This window comes from Schistocerca cancellata, chromosome 8, assembly GCF_023864275.1.
Source record: "Schistocerca cancellata isolate TAMUIC-IGC-003103 chromosome 8, iqSchCanc2.1, whole genome shotgun sequence".
Lineage (NCBI taxonomy): Eukaryota > Metazoa > Arthropoda > Insecta > Orthoptera > Acrididae > Schistocerca > Schistocerca cancellata.
This window is the reverse complement of record NC_064633.1, coordinates 443,998,288-444,015,645: the sequence shown is the minus strand read 5'-3', so window position 1 is coordinate 444,015,645 and position 17,358 is coordinate 443,998,288. Positions and strand designations below refer to the sequence as shown.

General features: G+C 46.7%; 1 protein-coding gene across 1 annotated transcript in view; it reads right to left on the bottom strand.

Moving 5' to 3' along the window:
- LOC126095621 (synaptotagmin-11) overlaps nucleotides 1–17,358 on the bottom strand; it is a 728,232-nt gene that overhangs the window by 652,945 nt on the left and 57,929 nt on the right. The window lies entirely within an intron of this gene.

Below are 17,358 nucleotides of genomic sequence, written 5' to 3'. Positions count from 1 at the left end.
TCCTCGCGTATCATCTGACTCCAAAGCTTGGTGGAGCTGCACTTTGTATGCATTGGAGTTGTGTGAAATCTTCACCACAGTTCTTTGAGGTATAATTGAATTCTGACAATAGTATGCGCACAGTTTCAAAAATGTCTTCATTCACTCCACTCGGGGACTGGGTGTTGTGTTGTCCATATCATCATCATTTCATTGCCATCGACACGCAAGTCGCCGAAGTAGCGTCAACTCGAAAGACTTGCACCAGGCGAACGGTCTACCCGACGGGAGACCTTAGTCACACGGCATTTCCATTATTGATTTTTTTTTTCATGTTCTCACAGTATCATTGAGCTTTGATGGTCTCCCCTTGAGGTAGAAAATCGACCAAAATGATGCTTTTTCGCTCCCAAAACACTAAGGGTATGATTTGTTTGCCTGAAATTGTGGTTTTGAATATTTTGGCAGATGTAGAATTGGTGTGATGCCACTGTGACGACTGTCGTTTTGTCTCCGGCGTGTAATGAGCCACCCACGTTTCATCTCCCATCACAATAGAGCTCAGCAAATTCTCACCTTCCGATTCAAGTCGCTAAAAAAAAAAAAAAAAGGCAAGGGCGCTACTGACGCCATTTTTCTTTTCCTGCTCTGTCGGCGGTTTTGGGATGCATCTTGCGTAGAATTCTCGGTATTTCAGCGTTTCTGTGAGTGTTTCGTATAAGAGAGTTCTGGATAGTTGTGGAAACATTGCGGAATTTTCATCAACTGTCAATCGGCCGTCTTCACGAACAGTTTCCTCAATTTTTTGCACCAGTTCATTTAACTGGAAAGTCTTCCACTCCTCCTTTCGTCACGAACGTTTTTCCGTTCATGATACCTTTGCCGTAAACTGTTTTGATCTATGAAAAATTTTCGGTTTACGCCTTCCGCGAATAGGAAGCGGATCACACAGAACGTGACTCGCACTTCGCGGGATTTGTTACCATCTTTCACGCAACTGGGCACTACAACGTGAGTTTACGTATTACGGTGTTCCTGCGAAGCCCCTATAGAACAGCAGTACGTCGATTACATTTTACGCCCCGTTTTGTTGCCCATCATCGCCAGCCGTCCTGGGCTTACATTTCGCACACGGCGAGAGTGTCTACTGCTTGTCTTCGTACTTGTCAAACCATACCTTTGCCAGCGAGATCGCCGGACGTCTCCGCACTTGTAACGTGGGAGTACTGAGGACAGGCCCATCCAACTGTCCCGGAATTTTGACGGCCTAACACGACAATTGGACAGAATTTCACAATATTCCTCAGGAGGATATTCAGCTACTCTGTCATTAAATATCAAGCCCAGTAACTGCTTGCGTAAGGGCCAGTAGTGGACCAACCCGACATCGACTTGCTCAGTTTGTGAAGCTCTTTCAGTTGAATGAACCATCCACTTTGTCTGAAAATGTAACCATTAGTTTGTCGCGCTCGCGGTTCTCTCTCTCTCTCTCTCTCTCTCTCTCTCTCTCTCTCTCTCTCTCTCTAGAGTACATTTCGTGAGAAAAACCGTCATGGGTTACGAGACTTGGTGTTATCAGATGTACCACAACTCGACGAGTCGCAAAAATACACTCATGCTCATAAATTAAGGATAATGCTGATACATGGTGAAACAACGCTCTGGTGGGTGGTTTGTGGGTTTAAATCACCTCGGGGTATGACCATGCGGTGCATTTGACCTGCGATCATCGTACGGTGGCGCTGGCAGCAGTCCACACACGCAGAGGTGTGTTGGTGCACGTCAGAGTACGATGCAGCGAGTAAGTGTGCAGACGTTTTCAGACGTGTTAACGGTGACTGTGTGTTGAAAATGGCTCAAAGAACACATATTGATGACGTTCTGAGGAGTAGAATACTAGGGCGACTGGAGGCTGGTCAAACACAGCAGGTTGTAGCACGGGCCCTCCGTGTGCCACAAAATGTGATCTCAAGATTATGGCAACAATTCCAGCAGACAGGAAACGTACCCAGGCGATACAGTACGGGACGTCCACAGTGAACAACACCACAAGAAGACCGATATCTCACCATCAGTGCCCGCAGACGGCCACGGAGTACTGCAGGTAGCCTTGCTCAGGACTTTTCCGCAGCCAGTGGAACAGCTGTCTCCAGACACACAGTCTACGGACGACTGAGCAAACATGGTTTATTCGCCCGGAGACGTGGAAGGTGCATTCCACTGACCCCTCGTCACCGGAGAGCCCGTAAAGCCTGGTGTCAAGAACACAGTACATGGTCATTCGAACAGTGGTCCTAGGTTATGTTCACGGACGAGTCCAGGTATAGTCTGAACTGTGATTCTCGCCGGATTTTCATCTGGCGTGAACCAGGAACCAGATAGCAAACCCTTAATGTCCTCGAAAGGGACCTGTATGGAAGTCGTGGTTTGATGGTGTGGGGTGGTATTATGATTGGTGCGTGTACACACCTGCATGTGTTTGACAGAGGAACTGTAACAGGTCAGGTGTATCGGGACGGCATTTTACACCAGTATGTCCGCCGTTCAGGGGTGCAGTGGGTCCCACCTTCCTGCTAATGGATTATAACACACGGCCCCACCGAGTTACCATTGTGGGGGAATACCTTAAAACAGAAGATATCAGGCGAATGGAGTGGTCTGTCTGTTCTTCAGACCTCAACCCCATCGAGCAAGCCTGGGATGCTCACGTTCGACGTATCGCTGCACGTCTTCACACCCCTAGGACACTTCAGGAGCTCTGACAGGCACTGGTGCAAGAAAGGGAGGCTGTACCCCAGTAGCTGCTCGACCACCTGATCCAAGGTATGCAAACCCGTTGTGCGGCCCGTGTACGTGTGCATGTTGATCATATCCCATACTGATGTCGGGGTACATGCGCAGGAAACAGTGGCGTTTTGTAGCACATGTGTTTCGGGACGGTTTTCCCAACTTGTCACCAATACCGTGGACTTACAGACCTGTGTCGTGTGTGTTGCCTATGTGCCTATGCTATTAGCGCCAGTTTGCTGTAATGCCACGCTGTGTGGCACCACATTCTGCAGTTATCCTTAATTTATGAGCATGAGTACATATGAAATATCTGCGGTTTGATGACATAAGAGCGATTCAGGCCAAGTGACGTGCAAGTTGGACAACGTCCCAAAGAAGGACCTTCCGACAGTTTCACACGGTTGCAACAAAAAATGGTTCAAATGGGTCTGAACACTATGGGACTTAACTTCTGAGGTCATCAGTCCCCTAGAACTTAGAACTACTTAAACCTAACTAACCTAAGGACATGAAACACGCCCATGCCCGAGGCAGGATTCGAACTTGCGACCGTAGCGGTCGCGCGGTTCCAGACCGTAGCGCCTAGAACCGCTCGGCCACTTCGGCCGGCTCACACGGTTGCATCAACGTCGTTTGCGTTGTACTCAACTGGGGGAGACTGTAAACCACCTAAAGCATTAAAACCACCATGTTAACTTGCCTCTATTCTTTAAAAACTTTTCCTACTGACGGGATCATTCTTCTCAAATTCAGTCCTTGAGCGCCGACACGTTTTCGCAGTAACAGGGTCAGCTATAAGAAAAGTGGCAATTTTAGATTTTTGCCCCCTCTTGTGAATATTTCTGCGGGTGCCAATGGTATGAAAATAATTCTTCTGTTTATTTACTAAGATGGTATCTGGTCTTTCGGACATGTCCGAAAGAACAGATACTATCGGTAACCAAGCACCTCGTTAGAATGAAATTACAATGAAATGAACACCTTTAGCTGCCTACAGGCGTTGACATACGTCAACGGGGACAGATGAAAATGTGTGCCCCGACCGGGAGTCGAACCCGGGGTCTCCTGCTTACATGGAAGACGCTCTATCCATCTGAGCCACCGAGGACATAGAGGATAGCGCGACTGCAGGGATTTATCTCTGGCACGCCTCCTGCGAAACCCACATTCTCAACGTATTGTTCGGCACTACATTCGTAGTGCCCCCGCCCATTATACTCATTAATCGTGGCGCGTTGCCGATTACCGTAAGAGTTCGGGCACTGTTAGTGCATTCGCACAGAAGAAGAAGATGGTCAAGTGGCCGGTGAGCCTTATATTTACTAAGATGGTATCTGTGCGAAAGAACAGATACCATCGGTGACCAAGCACCTCGTTAGAATGAAATTACAATGAAATGAACACCCTTAGCTGCTTACAGGCGTTGACATACGTCATTTCCATCTGTCCCCGTTGACGTATGTCAACACCTGTAAGCAGCCAAGGGTGTTCATTTCATTGTAATTTCATTCTTGTGCATCACTCTGATGGGGTACAACGTCCACTTTTAGGTAAGTACACTCCCGTATAGATGTACCTGCCGGTGTCGCGTGGTTTTTACGAGTCAGACGGGTGAGCGGCTGCCGCATTGCGCCAGCGCCTTCAGCCTCGCCGGGAGCTGTCCGACAGCCGGGAGGCGTGCAGCCGGGCGCGCCGCCCTGTCCGAGGCACGCGAGGCCCGCGGCTGCGCCGCCGGCTCTGCCGGCGCCGCCGCCCTCCTAATTCCATATTCTGTCAGCGGGCAAACCGTGAGGAGCGCTGAAAAGGGCCGCGCCGCGCAAAGGGCGCCGCGCTCATACCTGTCCTCCCCTACCCGCCCTCCAAAGGGATTACGCCGTCTGAATATAAAAGTCACGCGGCTCTCACCCCGAGCTTAAAAGTGCGCTCCTTCGCGACAGCCTCTGGGCTGTCACTGAGATCTTTTTTAATTTATGCCATTTCGTACTTCGCTAACACACCTTCAGCCACAGCTGTACTGTGCAAGCCTGCATCCAAGGTGGGGCCCCGTGATCGCCGAGAACACCCCCTTGGACAGCTTCCTGCAATGCTACGAGTAGACAGCCTCGAACAAGCTTTTCAGCAAATTTCGGCAGAATGCTCTTGTGGCATCTTGCACTCTTACAAGCATAATATTTTAGCATTTCTCCACGGCAGTGCCAAAAAACAATCAGTATCACAGTGTCCAAAGAAATTTAGGTTCAAAAAATGCTTCAAATGGTTCTGAGCACTATGGGACTTAACTCCTGAGGTCATCAGTCCCCTAGAACTTAGAACTACTTAAACCTACCTAACCTAAGGACAAAACACACATCCATGCCCGAGACAGGATTCGAACCTGCGACCGTAGCGGTCGTGCGGCTCCAGACTGTAGCGCCTAGAACCGCTCGGCCACTCCGGCCGACAGACGTTTAGGTCTTCCTTCGTCATTTAACCACATGGAAGTACATTGAAGACCCAAAGAAACTGGTACACCTGCCTAATATCGTGTAGGGCCCCCGCAAGCACGCGGAAGTGCCGTAACACGCCGTGGCATGGACTCGACTACTGTCTGAAGTAGTGCTGAAGGGAACTGACACCATGAACCCTGCAGGGCTGTCCATAAGTCCGTAAGAGTACGAGGGGGTGGAGATCTCTTCTGAACAGAACGTTGCAAGGCAACCCAGATATGCTCAATAATGTTCATGTCTGGAGACTTGAGTGGCCAGCACAAGTGTTTAAACTCATAAAAGTGTTCACGGAGCCACTCTGTAGCAATTCTGGATGTGTGGGGTGTCGCTTCGTCCTTCTCGAATTGCCCAAGTCCGTCGGGATGCACAATGGGGCCGGCCAGTGTGGCCGAGCGGTTCTAGGCGCTACAGTCTGGAACCGCGCGACCGCTGCGGTCCCAGGTTTGAATCCTGCGTCGGGCATGGATGTGTGTGATTTCCTTAGGTTTGTTAGGTTTAAGTAGTTCTGAGTTCTAGGGGACTGATGACCTCAGATGTTAAGTCCCATAGTGCTCAGAGCCATTTTTGCACAATGGGCATGAATGGATGCAGGTTCAAAAATGGCTCTGAGCACTATGGGACTTAACATCTAGCCGGCCGGTGTGGCCGAGCGGTTCTAGGCGCTTCAGTCCGGAACCGCGCGACCGCTACGGTCGCAGGTTCGAATCCTGCCTCGGACATGGATGTGTGTGATGTCCTTAGGTTAGTTAGGTTTAAGTAGTTCTAAGTTCTAGGGGACTGATGACCTCAGATGTTAAGTCTCATAGTGCTCAGAGCCATTTTGAAATCCGCTCGGCCACTCCGGCCGGCAACACCAACAAGTGTTACGTACACAGCGTGAAGATTTTGGTCGGCAATGGCTGCAGGTGATCAGGCAGGATGCTTACGTACGTGTCACATGTCAGAGTCGCATCTAGACGTATCAGGGGTCCCATATAGCTCCAACTGCACACGCTCCACACCATTACAGCGCCTCCACCAGCCTGAACAGTCTATGGATTCATGAGGTTGTCTCCATACCCGTACACGGCTATCCGCTCGATACAATTTGAAACAAGACTCGCCCGACCAGGCAACATGTTTCCACTCATCAACAGTCCATTGTCGGTGTTGATTGGCCCAGGCGAGACGCAAAGCTTTGTGTCGTGCAGCCATCAATGGTACCCTAGTGGGCCTTCCACTCCGAAAGCCCATATCGATGATGGTTCGTTGAATGGTTCGCTCCTGACACTTGTTGATGGCCCAGCAGTATAATTTGCATCAATTTGCTGAAGGGTTGCACTTCTGTCACGTTGAACGACTGACTATTTTTAATCGTCGTGGGTCCCTTTCTTGCAGGATCTTTCTCCGGCCGCAGCGATGTCTGAGATTACTTAAATCTTGATAACCTGCCATTGTAGCAGCAGTAATCAATCTAACAACTGCTCCAGACACTTGTTGTCTTATATAGGCGTTGCAGACGGCAGCGCCATATTCTGTCTGTTTTCATGTCTCTGTATTTGAATACGCGACGCCGTGTTCTTCCATCAACTGAGCTTGTATTACTGCTGCATTCATTCCTTTTAAATGTCGAAAATGAAATACAGCGTGATACTCCTCTTTCTCACTTTTTTTTTTTTATTTTGGCTCCTCTAGTGGCTTGTTACGGTCTTGGAACGCGGAGATTTCAGTGTATAAGAGGGCGACAGCCATGCATCTACAAACAAACAAAAAATAAATAATTTCGTGATTTACATTTTTCGACGTGATAGTTAAAACCTTACGACCACCTCTTGTAGTTTAATGGATGCATGAGCTGATTGAGAAATCGCATTTCTGTGTCGGTGGTAGCCAGTAAGTTCGTCATGGCGGCACACCGTAATCAGGATAAAATGTGTGCCAGCGACAAACAGTAAACAAAGATAACACCAGTTTTTTTTTTACTTCTGTTAGAGCCACCCACTCATTGCTGCTAATAGTAACGATATTGTTCACTCAGTATTCGCTTCTTTTCGTGTAGCTTTGCTTTTACTGTACCTTAGAGTTTATTATCAAACTTTCTATCTTTATTTGTCCTTTACACCGTTACATACAAATTCGATTATCTTCTTGTTGGCTTTAATGTTGAGTTCACATAGCAACGACTTGATTGACTTTTCTTGCGGAATTTTATTCTTGATAACAAATGCTAAAAAAAATTGTTCCTCGATTCATTATATTTTTTGCACAAAAAAATATATGGTTCGTGTCTCCCTGAGTATTATCACGACAATTACAGGCAGGTGTTTGGTTTGGATGCACTCAGCATAAATGCTGTGGAAATTGCGCACGATTGAAACTTATTCTACTTAATGTGGATGTTGCTTGTCAGGGTCCGGTGCATTACAAGCAGGCGCCAATAATGTGCTTACACCAGAATATTTATATTATTTTGGGGAAACCTCTCTGGATTATGACTCTTTGACAGTTAAAGCACGTTTTCTGACTTTGCATGAAACATATTCCTCGCGGAACGGGAAGTATTTTACGACTACAGTACAAGGTTTCAGTGCATGTTGCCTTTACCTGCCCTTGCGCGTTGCTGAATTACGGGAAAGGGAATCGATATCCCGATACATCGACTGGTCGCGCAGCACCGGCCACTAACGCATACGTCAGATTTATTGGAGGCCGGGAGCGAGCGATAATCTGGCTGAGTTATAAGCCCGGCCGCTCTTTAACACGCCACCCTTGGGGGCTGCATTTTATCGCGGGTTTAATTCAAGCCTCTTTCCTAAATATCCCGCGGCTGAGCGGCACAGATTCACCAGTCGGTTATTTCGCATTGTTTTGTACATTTTTCCGAAAGAAAATTTTCAGCACACTAGACACGTACAACACGACTTTTCAGATTAGTTCCGCAACGTAACATTCTTATGTGGATGGCGACGAGGCAGTATTGACGACTGCTCATAAGGATGTTTATTTTCAATGATCTTATGAAATTTTTGTTCATAGTTCCTTGGTCGTTTGCCTTGCTGTTCGTGATTTCCCTATTACATCTACATCTACATCATAATCCGCAAGCCACCTAATGGTGTGTGGCGGAGGGTATCTTCGGTACAACTATCTGATCCATCCAACCCTGTTCCACTCGCGAATAGTGCGTGGGAAGAATGATTGTAGGTAAGCGTCTGTATTGACTCTAATTTCTCGAATTTTCTCCTCTCCGTCAATACGCGAGATGTATGTGGGGGGAAGCAATATGTTGTCTGACTCCTCCTCAAAAGGGCTGTCCCAAAACTTCAATAGTAAATCTTTCCGTGACGCACAACGCCTTTCTTGTAACGTCTGCCAGTGGAGTTTCTTTAGCATCTCCGTAACGCTCTCTCGCCAGCTAAACGATCCCCGGGACGAAACGCGCCGCTCTTCGTTGGATCTTCTCTATCTCCTCTATCGGTCCTACCTGATAGGGAACCCAGACAGATGAACAATACTCAAGAATCGGGAGAACAAGCTCCTTATAAGTCACTTCTTTCGAGGATGAGTTACATTTCCTTAAGATTCTTCCGATGAATCTGAGTCTGGTGTCTACTTTTCCCACTACCTGTTTTATATGGTCATTGCACTGAAGGTCGCTCTGAATAGTTACGCCTAGATATTTTACGGCAGACGCTGTTTCGAGCTGTTGGTCAGCAATAGTGTGTACCTGTACGATGGTGGATTTATTTTCCTATGTATGCGCAATAATTTACATTTATTTACGATCAGAGTCAACTGCCAAAGTTTGCATCCTTCATCAATTGTCTGCACGTCGTTCTGCAAATTCTTACTATCTTCTGGCGTTGCTACTTTTGTATAAACAACTGCATCATCTGCGAATAGCCTTAAAGAGCATCCGACGCTTTCTACTAGATCATTTATAGATATTGTGAACAGCAACGGTCCTATCACACTCCCCTGTGGTACTCCGGATATTATCTCTGTCTATTTAGTTCCGTTACGAGCGACGTGTTGAGTTCTATCTGCAAGGAAGTCTTGAATCCAATCGCATATCTGCTCCGATACTCCATAAGCTCGTTTCTTTTTGTTTTCATTAAACGTCAATGCGGGACGGTGTCAAATGCCTTACTGAAGTCAAGGAACACGGCGTCACCCTGAGCGCCGTTGTCCACTGCGCTGTGGATCTCATGGAGGAACAGAGCGAGCTGAGTTTCGCACGATCTCTGTCTGCGGAATCAATGTTGATTTTTATAGAGGAGCTGTTAATTTGCAAAAATGTCATAATTCTTAAGCATAAAACATGTTCCCTAATTCTACAACAGATTGACGTCAACGATATAGGTCTTTAATTGTGTGGATCTGTCTTACGGCCTTTCTTAAAAACGGGAATGACCTGCGCTTTTTTCCAGTCGTTTGGTACCTTTCGTTACTCAAGCGATTTACGATAAATTACTGCTAGAAAGGGAGCAAGTTCTTTCGCATAATCTTTATAGAATCTTATAGGTATCTCATCTGGTCCTGAAGCCTCTCCACTACTAAGCGGCTGTAGCTGCTTTTCAATTCCGTGCAACCCGTTAGCCGTCTATTTTCAGGAGCAATGATGAAGTAAGCGTGAACTAAGCTGGTAAGTGTTTTTTGTAAGATCATTCTACTTCCTCACAGGCGGCTCCTTTACAGCTGAGTACATGATGCTGTCACTGACAACTCGCACACAGCCTTTTGTAATGCGTAAGAGACCACTAGACGTAATGAGAGTCGGAGCCGACAGTATAAAACGAGAGTGTTGTGTTGTCGCCGGCCGCGGTGGCCGAGCGGTTCTAGGCGCTACAGTCTGGGACTGCGCGACCGCTACGGTCGCAGGTTCGAATCCTGCCTCGGGCATGGATGTGTGTGATGTCCTTAGGTTAGTTAGGTTTAAGTAGTTCTAAGTTCTAGGGGACTGATGACCTCAGAAGTTAAGTCCATAGTGCTCAAAGCCATTTGAACCATTTGTTGCGTTGTCAGTAGAGAACCAGCGGGTCGCTCAGGAGAGGTCAGTGACTTAGAATGTGGGCTAGTCCCAGGATATCACTTCCAGTCCTCCTACAGCTGCCCAAGTAGACTGTTGGTGATGTGATTGTGAAGCGGAAACGCGAATGAACAACGGCCGCTGAAACAAGACCACGGTGATATCAAGTACTGACCAACAGGGACTGTCTAATGTTGCGGAGGGAGGTTGTAAAACATCGCTTGAAATCAGTGGAAGGAATCACTTTGCGTCCCAGAGAGCTCCCAGCAGACCATCTAGCACAGTGACTGTGCGGAGGGAGTTCAAAAGTATGGGGTACAGTGGTCGAGCATCCTCTCATAAGCCAAACATTTCCTTAGTCAATGCTAAGCGGCAGTCGGGGCGCTGTAAACAGCGACGCCACTAGACCGTTGATGACTGGAAACTAATGACTTGGAGTGGTGATTCAACTACGAGTATACCCTGTGGCAATCTGATGAAAGCGTACCTACCATCACGTGTAGTTGGGTTGGGTTGTTCTGGAGGAGGAGACCAGACAGCGGGGTCATCGGTCTCATCAGATTATGGAAGAATGGAGAAGGAAGTGGACGTGCCCTTTGAAGGGAACCATCCTGGCATTTCCCTTGAGCGATTTAGGGAAATCACGGAAAACTGTACTGACCAACTGGGACTGTCTAATGTTGCGGAGGGAGATTGTAAAACATCGCTTGAAATCAGTGGAAGGAATCACTTTGCGTCCCAGAGTGCTCCCAGCAGACCAGCTAGCACAGTGACTGTGCGGAGGGAGTTCAAAAGTATGGGGGACAGTGGTCGAGCATCCTCTCACAAGCCAAACATTTCCTTAGTCAATGCTAAGCGGCGGTCGGGGCGCTGTAAACAGCGACGCCACTGGACCGTTGATGACTGGAAACTAATGACTTGGAGTGGTGAATCAACTACGAGTATACCCTGTGGCAATCTGATGAAAGCGTACTTACCATCACGTGTAGTTGGGTTGGGTTGTTTTGGGGGAGGAGACCAGACAGCGAGGTCATCGGTCTCATCAGATTATGGAAGGATGGAGAAGGAAGTGGGCCGTGCCCTTTGAAAGGAACCATCCCGGCATTTTCCTTGAGCGATTTAGGGAAATCACCGAAAAACTAAATCAAGATGGCCGGACGCGAGATTGAAACGTCGTACCCTGAATACGAGTCCAGCGCGCTAACCACTGCGCCACCCCGCTCGGTTCACGTGTAGTGTCGACAGTGAAGTACGGAGGAGGTTGTGTTGCGGTGTGGTGGTGTTTTTCGTGGCTAAGGAGTGATCCCTTATTACGATTAAGAGATCGCTAAATGTGGAAGGATATCAACACATTTACGGCTTTCTGAACTGCATACAGTAGAGGAACACCTCGGAAATGATGATGGTTTGCATTAGCGTCACAATGCACTCTGTCGTAAACCAGCATCTTTGAAGGAATGGTTTGCGTACAATGAACATTCCTGAAATGGACTGGTCTACTCCGAGTCATGACCTGAACTCAATGGAATGCCTTTGGAATGAATGGAATCGACTCCGCTCAAGATACTAGGGTCCAACATCACTACTTTCTCCGGTTGCGGTTCTTGGAGGAAGAATGGACTGCCATTTCTCCACAAATATTCAGACGCATCATTGGAACTGTTCCCAATAGAGTTTAAACCGTTATAAAGGCCTAGGGTGGGCACAGCTCGTACTAATATCCACTGACAGACGCCCGAATGCTTCTAAAGCATTTCTCCTCCTCAAGCAATGCACTGTACTTACTGTTTAGTGGCTATTGTTTTAGTTTTACAGTGATGTATTAAGTATGTACGTCACTAGCTGGAAGACGAACAATAATAATAATGCGAAACCTATCGATTTTAATGTTATTGTAACAAACTAAAATGATTTTAACTACGCAAAGGAACATTCTAGCTTTAGAAGTTAATGTTGCACTCTGAGCGAGTTTCAAGTTAAGAACTAGGTAACGAAGCCATCAGTGCCACACCACACGTTTGACGTAACGGAAGTAGTGATGAAGTCAGAATTGTAAGAGGCTGCAGGTAAGGAGTGTCCTTGCCAGTAAATATATTCACGGCAGTCCTAGGGAAATCTTTCCGTTCCTTACACAGGGCAAAAAGAAGAATATGTAACATCATTTTGCTAATAACAACCTACTGCTAATGTCGATGGTATACGCTACTTACTGTTGTCAATAATTCGTTCTACTTTTTCCTAATTTGGGGGCCTTCGGGACGCGCCCATTCAGCCATCTCAAGAGGCAGCGTCAGTTATGACGACACGAACGTAAGGACAAAACATCACCCAAACTGGCCGGGAATCGAACCCGTCCGCTTCGCTTGGGAATCCGCTGCGCTGATCGCGCAGCTACCAAATCGGACGTTCGCTCTGTTTTATTCTTCACCCTCAAGCTTGCAATCATTACTGCTTGGTTCTGTCTCGGGTTTAAAAATATGGCCGATACGCATGTCGCGTATGGCGTCAATGAATACAATGGAAGGGCCCCACAACCGATACCAGCAATAATTATAAGCATTCATCGATTTTTTAAAACAACCGCAAAAATCTCATCTTAATTAGTGTTATATAAATTAAATATTAATATATTTCAATACAACGCTTTATTAATGTCAGTGAGATCTAGTAGCCGTGTAAAAATTCAAATGCTCAAACATATCTAAGTGAAAACAGTAAAACTCATTTTATATAAACAATATCTGTTGCATTTACCGAGTTTTTAAAAAACGCTCCTCATTTATTATTACATACTTTGAATTGAAGTTGGATGCTACATAAATGGGATGATTGCACTTTTTACAGATTCAGAAAATAATAAAAAAGACCTTTTCAACAAATTAATAAATAATAGCTGAACTATATATAACTTTCGCATACGCCCACTCTACTTGTAGCAGCCCATCTAAATGAAGGGAACATATTTGTTTTCAGTGCCACAAGTTGCTGATGTTCCGTCCACCGGCTTGATCGGGAGGTCATTTCTCACTGAGAGCGTCACGCCCAATATTCAAATGTTAGCACTGCAAATCTCGCAGTGGCGGAAATAGACGCTTTGGCGAATATCCGAGACCAAAATAGAGCCATCTCCGCTCCCCTTCCCTCTGCGCCCCACTCTCCCTTGCATCATCCTGTTTCCTGGAAACCGTGCTTTCTGGGGTGTGGTGACGTACACTACTACACCAAACGACTTCCCAGGTACACTGGGAACATGTAAAATACCCCGTGCTAATTGTACAGATTCACCATTCAGGACTAGCTTTCAGTTTGAGGGCACATCAAATTTTTGAATGAAACTTTACAAGAGATCGCCCATGCTTTAACCTTGAGAATAGGCGATAATAGCTGTGGCGAACGATCATGGGAACTCAGGATGGCGGAACGGCTTACGTGGACATTTAATGATTCAAAGATATGATCTAGTTTTGATCGCAAGAAAGATAAATATTAGTTGTGAACGTATTATATTGTATCATGCTATGAAACTGAAATTCAGAGAAGACTTATTGGTTTGCATGGACAAATACAGAAACACGTAGGGGAAGATGGGGTTAAGTGGCCAGGGTGAAAAAAAACCGGCTATTGCATATTTCTTTTCCACGAGCAGTGCTACTGCCTACCTAGAAGTGGTCAAACTAGTTCTGACACACACCATCATTTTTCTCAGTGCGTTTTATAGAGGAAGTAGAACTTTTCTGATTTTCATTCGTCTGAAGTAAGGTAAGTCATTTGTATTATGCCTATTACGTCACTTACTATTTTATTGTTTAATCAAGGCCTTTTGTCCTTGTTCGGTTTGATAGGGTCATTTGTGACATGGCGTCATATCTGAAGAAACGGCCACAGTATTCGTCGGGAAAACTGGCCAAGGTATTTATCACAGTAACAGTTAGCTACATCCACGTATCACGCATAATATTACAGATTAGGCTGACCTCTAAATCAGTTTGTATGCTAAAAGCTTCATTAGTCGTTCTACCATACTGTGACAATTTTGCATTAATTAATATCTAACGCCTAAACCGTCTCTATTCTGTTATATTTAACTTAATACAAATCCGATTAAAAGCGCTCTCAAGCAGTTGGTATTGTTTCAGGTGCAAATGGAAATGAGGGTTTGGCGTCATTGGCCGGGAGGCCCCTTGCGGGGCAGGTCCGGCCGCCTTGGTGCAGGTCTTACTACATTCGACGCCACATTGGGCGACCTGCGTGTCAGAAGGGTATGAAAGGATGATGAAGACAACACAACACCCAGTCCCTGAGCGGAGAAAATCCCCTACCTAGCCGGGAATCGAACCCGGGCCCTTAGGACGGCAATCCGTCACGCTGACAACTAAGCTATCGGGGTGGACATTGTTTCAGATACTGGGCATCAAAATGACTATAAAAATGTACGGAAATCAGAGCAACGAACCTTGATTCCTGTTGCAATGGTACTGGCCACATTACACCCTTAGGTAGGGAAAAGTGGTCACTAAGCAAGCTTTAAGGAGAATTCAAATAGTTCTTATATACAGTTATTTCTTTCTTTCTTTCATTCACTGGTGCCATGTTCCGCACTAACGCAGGGTCGGCATTGTTAGGAACGGATTTGGCAAGGTTAGTATGAAGGGGTGGCCAGATGCCCTTCCTGCCGCCATCCAGTACCACCCGGGACAGTATTAGTGTACCCCAGCTGTCTGCATCTAGTGTAATTCTTGGAATAGTGCGACGTGTTCAGATGTCGGCGAGTCGTGTAACTGAGTCGGAACGTGGGGACCAGCCCAGTATTCACCTATCAAGATGTGGAAAATCGCCTAAAAACCACATCCAGGCTGGCCGGCACACCGATCTCCGTCGTTAAGCCGCCGGGCGGATTCGATCCGGGGCCGGCGCGCCTACCCGAGTCCAGGAAGCAGCACGTTAGCGCTCTTTTTTTTTTTTTTTGTAGTGGACCGGTGGGGGCTTGGGGGGGCAAAGTGGGCAAGGGTCGAAACCTGAGGCCTGGCCACAGTGTCCCCCTCACCACCATCGAGCCTGTGGTGCTTAGGGAAGTGGGAGAAACAGGAATCAACAGTAGTGGAAGGCGCTGTTATTTATTTATGTGCTCTCGGCTATCCTGGCGGGTAGTTCTTATATACAGTCCAGTCCCAGTAATGTGACCATCGTCTATGTTCGATGTCGACGTGCACTAACCACTCACAGAAGGCAGGTGGCAGAAGTAGCAGTGGAGGATACGTGAAACGTCTCGGGGGGACGTGGAAAACAGTGCAGTCTTTTTCGTAATGCGGGAACGGAGTGAGTTATCTGACGTCCGAAAGGGTATGATCATTGGCTTTAGGGCCAAGCATGGAAGCATTTCCGAAACGCCTAAGTTTGTGAACTGTTGCCGTGCTGCCGTGGTTAAAGTAATAATGCGTGGCGATGTGGCGCTATCCAAAAACCGCGCAGAGCCAACCATGTGCACCACAGGCCACAGATGACAGGGGTGATCGACAGCTGCGGAAATCTTTACGGGCGAACAGAAGCCGCGTGATCTGAGGCGCCTTGTCACGGTCCTTGCGGGTCCCCCCGTCTGAGGTTCGAGTCCTCCATCGGGCATGGGTGTGTGTGTTGTCCATAGCGTTAGTTTAAGTTAGTTTAAGTAGTGTGTAAGCCTAGGGACCGATGACCTCAGCAGTGTTGTCCCACAGTAACTGACCACTACCGAACAGACGTGGAACTGTTGAGCAGCTGACCGCCCAGATCAAACTGTGGGCTACCAACACTGTCTCCTCAACGATCGTTCAGTGAACGTTACTGCGTTTGGGCCACAGCAGCAGGTCCCTGGTCCATGCACCAATACTGACTGCTGCTCATGAGCGACAAAGACTGGAACTTGCACGTCGATACAGCTACTTGACGTCAACTGAATGGTGTCATGTGGCCTTTTCAAATTAATCACATTTTATGCTCCATCGAATATATGGCCGTTTGCGTGCATGGCGTGAAACGTCCGAAAGCAATCACCCTGCAACACCCTAGGAAGGATCAGGCTGGAGGAGGGAACGTTACTGTCTAGGAAATGTTTTCATGGCATTCCGTGTGTGACCTCGTCTTTCCGGAAGGCACAATGCATCAACAAAAGTATGCATCTACCACTGGGCACTATGTCCACTCCTACATGCGGTCTGTTTTTCCTCGGCAACGTGTCACACAGCTTCGAGTGTACGTGCGGGGCCCGAAAAGCACCACGATGAGTTTACCGTACTTCCCCAGCGACCAAAGTCCTCGGATCTAAGCCCAGCCGAGAATATGTGGAACTACTTCGATTCGGCTGTTCGCGCCTTTGATCTTTAACCGTGAAATCGAGCGCAGCTGGCCACGGCATTGGAATCTGAATGGTCTCCGATCCATGTCGGTACCTCCCAGAACCTCAGTGACACTCTCCCCCTAAGTATCACAGCGGTCAGCTCTGGAAAAGGTGGTTTTCAGGTTTTTGACAGGTGGTCTCATTGTTGTGACTCGACAGTGTATATTATTTTATTTTTCACTTAACAAGTGTGTGACACCTTATGATATGTAGATCCAAAATGTGTCAGTGGAAATGTTCTATCAACAATCATGGCTTGGTGAAAATTCAGTTTCCCGTAGAGTAGACACTTTACTTTCCCCTAATAACTAATTTAACGCAGAATATTAATCTTCTGCTTTTGTCGCAGCTTGGTGTTTTCGATATTGATATAACATTTTCTATACTAAAATAGTTATTCATGAATTCGTACGGACAGGAAATCTCTGTTGCGATAACTGTCTGGTACCACTTAATTCGTATAAAACATGGAATTTTGCTATGGGTGACAGAATCGTACGAATTATCCGCATTGTGTAGAGATCCATTACTTAATTTTTTTGGTTTTTTTGTTTTGTTTTTTTTGCTTCTGCTACGTACAGGCATTTCTGCTATTGATATTTAGAGTATATAGGAACTTTTTATGTTACATGTTAATAATGATTTTGTCTGAAGTACTAACGTTCATTGTTTCGGCAGAATGATAAGGATTACTCACACTGTGTGGATGAACTTACCGCGGATAA